The following is an 8,748-nucleotide window of genomic DNA, read 5'->3' on the forward strand; positions in this document are numbered from 1 at the left end:
TATTAAGTAATTAATTCAAATAAAAGTGAAAAAAATTTAAAATAAAATAACGTATCAACTAGCTGCGGTCTCCCGTACTACTAAATATCCTCGATACAGGCACGTGACAAGCTTCAAGTTGAATGGTGCATCGTTGAAGCAATTTTCAATATTCCAGGTTCCCTCGACTAAATGAGGCATTGAGAGCAAAAACGGACTAACCCACGTTGAAAAAAAAAAATTTTCGTATTTTATTCTGCGATTAGTAGAGCCTATTGGAATACACTATTGCTACTAGCTCGTTTTTGTTCTCAATGCGTGAAATATAAGTACAGAAGTGGGTCTTGTAATTTTCAAACGTGACCCTGGTAATTAATTAATCCTCCGCTATCCTCGACGATCTTGAACGATGTTTCTTAGGTAACTCGCAGACGAGACTACTTAAAAAGCGTGTGCAGAAGGTCAATGACGTCGCTTACCAGTGGATATTGATAAATATTCCAAAAGTGGCGGGGACCGTCGCCCACGGAAACACGTGTTTCATATCCCACGCAACGACCTGTATCGGTCAAGTATCGGATTACTGTCATGGGATCACCCTTTAGGAACCCTGCCCGTCTATCCGAGGGTAAGTGCATGTCGACGCTGCACAGAAACCCTCCACGAGAGAATAATCTCTGAAGGTACGAGGGAAAAACCGAATTCTCTGTTAACGTCACGCACGAACGAACAGTACGCGTTACACGATAGGCCACCGCCAAATGGAAAGCAAATGAGCGGCCCGGCAAAAGCTGAAACGAATCCAGCCCATCTGATTTCGCACGCTAAAATCGAGCTGCGAAGCACAGTGTCTGCGAGTAGAGCAGAGATTATCAAAGGGACTTTCTACCTTATCAGTGTTGAAATTGACGAAATTTAATGCAAAGCGAGCACCTCGATTTCAAGATCAGCAAGCATTTAGAGGTTTAGAGGATGAAGAGACTTTATAGCGTCGCGGAAGAAATCTTGTGACGTTCATCGGAGTGAAAGTAGTTTATAAAATTATTGCAATACACGCTTTTTAACTTATAGTAATGCCTAAAGGTAGGCTTTCGTTAGGGTTTATACAAAAACTGACTTTTGAAAAAACCGGTCTTCGAATTCCACTATTCCAAAAAACCGGTTTTCGAATTCCACTATTCCCAAAAAACCGGTTTTCGAATTCCACTATTCACAAAAAACCGGTTTCGAATTCTACTATTCCCAAAAAAAAACGGTTTTCATATTCCACTATTCCCAAAAAACCGGTTTTCGAATTCCACTATTACCAAAAAACCGGTTTCGAATTCCACTATTCCAAAAAAAAACGGTTTTCATATTCCACTATTCCCAAAAACGGGTTTTCGAATTTTCACAAAAAAATATAATTAAAATAGTAAATATATACTTGTATTTATTTGAAAAAATTTCAGTTTCACCAATATTATGGAATTAAAAAAAATATATAAGAAAATAAAATATACTCTATCTATAAAGAACCAAAGAAAAATAATTAAAATAACTAAAATCCTTACAAAATATAAATCTTTTAAAAGGTGATACCCAATTATATATCTTTATTCCATTTAGTATTTTTTTCTGAAAATATGAACTCATGAAGAGTAGTTTTACAGTAAACTGTTACCTATTACCATATGCTTGTGTCCGAGGCGATTTCAACTGAAAATGTTAACGTTTTTAAATAAATAATTAATTCATTTCTGCATATTAATTCTAGTATATAAAACCGTTTTTTTTTAAATTTAAAACCGGTTTTCGAATTTCACAAATTTATAAATAAAAACCGATATTTAAACCCTGTTTTTAAAGCCGACAAACCCTAGCTTTCACTACGCCTCGCCTCTCTTTCGCGAGGCGAGGCGCAATGTGAGTAAAATTGTAAAAATACATAAGAAAAGCATAGGATGACTAAAATAAGCCGAGGCGAGGCCAGGCGAGGCATAGTGAGAGCCTACCTCAAGACTAGCTCGGTAGAATTAATGAAGAATTCGGATTAATCACTACGGTGGGTGAATAAATAACATGGAATACGCCAGTCACCAAATACAATTCTTCACAACTTAGAATAATCTCCCTCTAAAAGAATCACCAAATTTCATAAAAGACAACCGTCGCCACTCTCAGATAGAATTATAATAAACAATCAAAATTTCAAGCAGACAGACCGGGAACGCGAAACCTTCCGAATGTTTAAATATCGAATTTAATCGGGCTTGAAGCGACGCGCGGAAGCTCGAAATATTGCCCGAAAGTTATAGTAGATTATAAGGGTTTAAATAAATGGAGCCCCGGCCCGCGGGATTCAGCGAGTATCCGTTACATAATGAGCCGCTGTACGAGCGCAAACTTTACTACAATTAGCGTGAAATATTTTAAACGTCCGTGCGTATTTCCACGATTCCGTTGGACCCTCCTCGCCCGTGGTGGGGCGAGCTCGGAAACGCCGGTACAATTAACGCGGAGCGTTTTAAATTTATTTGCACGACGCTGCAGCGGGGAGGCAGCGCCCGGAGATCTCTCCTTGGCAAATCGTTGCCGAGGAAACTTTTCTGAAAATCCATGCCGCGGAACGAGACCACGGTAGCCGGCAAAAGTTTTCTGCCCGCGCCGATCTCTTCTTCCGCCTTCGGTTCCTAATTTCCCCGCACTAGCGGAAAACTCGAAAGTCTTCAACCCTCCGCCCCCGATCGCGGCTGTCTGCCCCGCCGGGGTGAAATAATTACCGCGGAGAGCGGAGGCGCGATCCAAGTATCTCGCGCTAGCTTAACGGGGTTGTAGGGATCATCGACCACGGACATTAATTAAAATCGCTTCCACTCTTTTTCTTTCCGACACCCCTCGAGTGGAAGTTCGAGCGAACACTTTATTTCGGCTTCGAAGATGAATTTCACGAGGTGATTAACAGGTGTTGGAGAACCACGTTAATTTGATGCGTGAAGCTATCGAGGGCTGCATTATGAGACACTGTGCTCTTCGTTATAAGAACCCTTCCAGGATGAATATCGCCGTTTCTGAGGAATTACCAAGAAATCGTTGCGTCGTGATTTTAATTCTTCCGCGGGTGTACGATGCATTGCGCGAGTTTATCGTGGACTGGATAAGAAAAATGAACGAAACGTGAAGGAGAGGGTGGTGACGGCGAAGAAAGGGAGGGCGGAGCGGAAACGGTGAAACCGACAGGGAACGAAAAAGCAGCGCGCGTGCGGCTGGTTTAAACGAGCTGCCAACGAGTAATTAATCAGCGTTAACACGCACTCCTCGGTGCGCGCATAATGAAGCCGATTAGATGCGCGTCTGGGAGGCTTTCGTCTCTCCCAGGCCACCGTCGTCTCTCGCTAGACGATCTCGTTTCGCCGATACCACGGAAGAAAGAATCCTTCGAGAATCTCCGGCGGGGTTAGCCGTCGTTTGCAAATTCTAACGATATACCTCGTTGAAATAAATTTAATATTCCGACACGTCGTGCTACGCGGTTGGCCGAGTGAAGATTCTGTGTTCCGCAGTGTTCTTCAATTCCGCGGAGAAGAGAAATATTCTCTGCGCTCGGCCGGGATCGATACGAATTTAAAGGAAGATAAAACACTGTGTTTGTCGTCGTTTTGGTGCTGGAAATTTGTGCGAAATTGATTTGAAGTTATTGCCTCGGCTCCAGGGCGAGGGAGGCGATGGTTTTTATATCGACACAGCGATATTCTCGCGGGAGGTTTTCCAATCGAAAACGAGGTTGAAGAACACTGACGTGCAGGGCAGATTATCTTACCAGCGATGTGGGAGTATATCTCTGGTATTACCGGTAGCTTCGCGAAGTTACGAGAGGATATTCAGATCGATCATTCCGGTCGGATATTTTCTGGTAATAGAACACGGAGGCGCGTAACGACGCGGCCGCGTAAAACAAGTACCGTGAATGACGGGTCTTTCAATACGGGGTTGCGAGAAGAACTTTCGCAGTTTCGACGATTTCAAGAAGAATTAATTTTATTGTAACATTAGTAGCTGCATTGTTTGCCATTGTGGACATCGTTTTCTGAATGAAAATGGACGCATTGGGTTTGAAATAATGTAAGGGGGCTTGAAAATTTAAAATGGAAACAATCAAACTCAAGAAATATATTCTACAAGTAGAAACACAGAAAACCATCATACAGGTTTATAATTCTACGTCACAGCATTTTTCGAGCTATGTGATAAAGTCAGTAGCGGGTTTAACGGGCCGCCGATGAGCAGTTGCCGCCTGGGCCCCTACCCAGAAGACCCTACTGCACGGCCCCATGTTCCAAAAAAATTATGATTTTATCCGAGCAATATATTTTTTCTTCTGTACTGCTACACTTCTTAGTTCGGTTTTAGTAAATTACCTCTTCATTTGTCCGACAAAATGGGCCCCTCAGAATGTTTATCACCTGGGCCAGTTTCCTTAAAACAAACTCAACAAATATATTCTACAAGTAGAAACACAGAAAACCATCATACAGGTTTATAATTCTACGTCACAGCATTTTTCGAGCTATGTGATAAAGTCAGTGGCGGGTTTAACGGGCCGCCGATGAGCAGTTGCCGCCTGGGCCCCTACCCAGAAGACCCCACTGCACGGCCCCATGTTCCAAAAAAAATTATGATTTTATCCGAACAATATATTTTTTCTTCTGTGCTGCTATACTTCTTAGTTCGGTTTTAGTAAATTACCTCTTCATTTGTCCGACAAAATGGGCCCCTCAGAATTTTTATCACCTGGGCCAGTTTCCTTAAATCGGCCACTGGATAAAATATTTATTTTCAGTTTCACACAATAGACGTATTAATACAGTTTACTTGTTTTATTCTAAATTCCTTAAACAATCAGTGTTCGTGCTAAATATTAGGGCATAAATTCTTCAATGACTGACTTTATGTGTAAAGCATTGAACGCCAAAGTGCTCGTTTTTAGGTACCCCTTCGCGCATAGTGGGGCCCTATGTAATACGCCTTGAACAGTTGTGAATTCTAAAAAAGGACATGCCATGCCTTTTTGTGCTGAAATTCCAGACGCACCTTGTCTGATTTCGCAGAAGTACTGTGCACCACGGTGCAAAAAGGGAACAGAACCGAGCGCGATGCAACACACGGCCCTATTCATTAACCTAACTTATTGCTCGTCACAGAGCGATCAACGCGCGTCGAGCGTACGATAAATACCTTTGTGCAGCTTTAATCGTTTGGAAACACCGAATTGGATATAAAGGACGCCTATGTTAGGTCTGGCACACTGTACATTTATAAAGAGATGCGTGGCCACTGATCTGGACCGATTTTTTCTCTGACGAATCGGTGTTAAATTAGGAAATACATGTCTGAAGATTGTTCTTCGATCATTCAACGATTTTTGGGTAGTATAAATGAAGACGGCTATTCCACAAGAAGCAGTCGTTAGCTAAACACTCCTCCAATAACGAAAAACACAAAAAGAATTCGAGTACTTGAGGAAGACGTATAAAAAGTCATGGTTTAGTATGAGCCATTCTTTATGATGTAATTACTCGTCACTGAGAATGGACTGCTATGAATGTTATACATTTCGTTTTGGTCGATATACCAAAGTAGGCAAGAAGCATAGTGCAGTGAACTTCACGTAGAACTAAGGTCAATAAACATTGACTACACGTACATATAAGGACTACATCACGATTATAATTGAATTATGTCACGATTGTTATATTCTTAATGAACACCCGTGGCAAGCAAACTTCTACCAAATAACCACTTTTCGTAGAAATTTTATATCTAAAGTATACACAAAAGCGTAAAGAGATATCCTAAAAATGACCACCCTATTTTGAACGATCTCTGTGCATGCGCGATGTGTTTATAGAGGAAACAATAATACGAGAGATCTCTTTTATATGCTACGATCTCGTGGTAATGTTATGACCAATATGTGGAGCAAAGAGGTGCGGAGAATAAGTAGAACTATTTTATGATTAGTGAGTCAATAATTAGTAAATCTATGGTCCAATATCGTTCTTGGGACTTGAAGCGCTTTAAACTACTCCCAGCGCAATCTGGTGGCGCCACGTGGCAACGACGTCGCGCTGAAAACCCAGATAGCACACGACGTCGTAAAAGATGTCCATTTTACATCCGTTTTTGATGTAACGTCTTTACACAGACGAGGTATAGGATAGACTTATCAACCAATGCATTTTTCTGTCACCGGTTTGGGGGGTCCTAGGACCCCCTTACCATTTTAGTGTCGCATGCAACGTTACCGGTGAAGTCTCGAAACAGATTGTAACGCTCCGCGTGGTAGGAATTAGAATTCAACACGTGTAAAACTAGGTCATTCGAAACCCGCGATTTTCAAATGATTCTGTTAGAGTAACTATGTAAATTGTAACTAATGTGCGCCTGCTCCGTCACGCACACATTACCACCACTCCTGTAGGTGTTGCTCCCTCCATCAGTGCAGCCGAATCCCTCTGAACTCTGGATGTACCATGTTTGTGGCCATTGCACTGCTTTTGGCCATGTGCATAATTATCTTATTTTTAAATTGCTTACAAATCATTATTATGTGGAGAATTTCACATCATAAATATTTTCTTGACTATATCGCCAGAAATATAAGGTTACATTTATTGCTTACACGGGAAAATATTATATTCTTTAAGAAGTGGCTAAAACTGGTACAATACCTTAAAGTGGCCACAAATGGTGCATCTACCCTATGTCAAACTTTCACTCTGAACAAGTCACACGTATACAAGCACACACACCTTTCAGCGTTTCAACAGATTTCAGAGTAGTTCCTGAGTTGGACGCTGTTCATGAGCAGATGCCACTACATTCAGTCCTGAAATCTTGGGTCGGTAACACAGTTTGGGTGGCGACACGAACATCCATAAGGTGGTAGGTCTATCCTATACCTCGTCTATGGTGTCACGCGGTCTGAAATACCGACTTCGCGAAAAACGTCAGGTTTTATTGTTCCCTCTGCGTTTAGGAGCGGTGGTTTTAGGAATCACATACAATCCAACCACCAGAGTCGGTAACATCAGTGAATTCGTACTCGGCTCCTAACCAAGGCAAGAAACATATTTAACCCCATATCACTATAATATATATGTATTCTAAATATATACCTCTTGTTACTTCGTTAGTATCAAAGAATAAAGAGTTGGAGAACTATTTGACATTTATCGCTCTAATAATTTAACTTTCATGAATCATTGAATTAGTAATCGATTACTAACTTATGCATTTACAAGTGGCAAGTGAACGCGGGTACCGGGTCAATGTACACTGTGAACACATCATTATTGTTTTTTTTTCCTTTACTAACTTTACCGACTTCGGTGATTGTGTTGTATTAGTTCCCGGAGTCACCGTTTTTAAATATAGAGGGGGCGTCGGAACGTTTGATTTCTCACGATGTCAGTTTTTCAGTCGTGTGACACCACTGGACACCACAGACGAGGTATAGATCATCTGTTGTTCGGGGATAAGACTGTATATACCAATTTGCGTGACTGAATTTTGTAAAGATGCCAACCAATGAAATCAGAGAACACAGTACGAATGAATTTTAATCGTACTACTTTCGCCTGTGCCATGAAAAACTTTCACTCTAAAGACGAAAGGAAAAAGACCATTCACTCTAAAATGCCCCGGACACTTCCAAATAATATGTAATCAATGCTGCTGCGCGATGACCTGGCTTCCCCACTTTCGTAAGGCTCTAAATTTTCGAGCTTCTTAAATGCCAAGCAACGTCAAGGCCTGCCATTTGTTCAAGGGCGAACGATAAGCTTTCTAAATATTCGGTTAACTTCCATCTATCACGCAGGAATTAAAAAGAAGAAAACGTTTGCTTCTCCTTAGTCCAGCCAAACGAGCACAGACATTAATCATAATCATAGCGTTCCACTAAGAAAGAAAAGAAGGATGATCCCGGAAGCCGTAATTGCGCAAGCTTGGGACTTTCATGCGTAGTTTAGGTTCACGTCGAAAATGTATCGTGAACAAGATCACGCTGACCCTTTACTAGCGCTAGCAGATCTCGAATATGAGGCGGCAAATTTTTGTCACCAGTAACGCATATACATTCCAATTTGTTGGATAAAATTCATGATGCCTTATGATTTGCTGTATATAAATGTGAAAAGGTGAGACTTCTATATTATAGAATCCTGTCGTCATTCTTTATAATTTTAGACTTTCAATTCCATTGCCCATGGTCTCTGACACCGTGCATTTCCGATTCTTATTCCACTTTACATTGCGCTTTTAATACTTTAGCAAATCAAGTTTTCTTTATGCCGCAGATGCCTCGTAAACCACTGGTTCTCAACCCCTCCAGGCACATGGGACACTTTCCAACATTAAATTCAGGTTGCCAATGCCAACCCTTTAAAGAGTAAAAAATCCAGCTGTAACAACAAAACACAATCAATCTGCAGTCGAGTACACAGTGCAGTCATAACTTTGCGCTTTTACCAAACGATCCATCCGAAATAATAGTATTTATCATTTCCTACGGATCCGTACAATATTCCAAAACCAAACCCCTCCAGCCACAAAAATATTCACACCGGAAAACCGCACTTCCAATAATAGTCATACTCCAATTTAGATTCATCCTAAATGTCGAACTACACGTGTTACTTATTACTAACACATCCCACGCCACGTAGGACACCTGTGCTTAGGGAATAGGTACAATCACGGTCATTGTTTACTATCCCGGGATCGCGG

This window comes from Andrena cerasifolii, chromosome 2 (genome assembly GCF_050908995.1).
Source record: "Andrena cerasifolii isolate SP2316 chromosome 2, iyAndCera1_principal, whole genome shotgun sequence".
Classification (NCBI taxonomy): domain Eukaryota; kingdom Metazoa; phylum Arthropoda; class Insecta; order Hymenoptera; family Andrenidae; genus Andrena; species Andrena cerasifolii.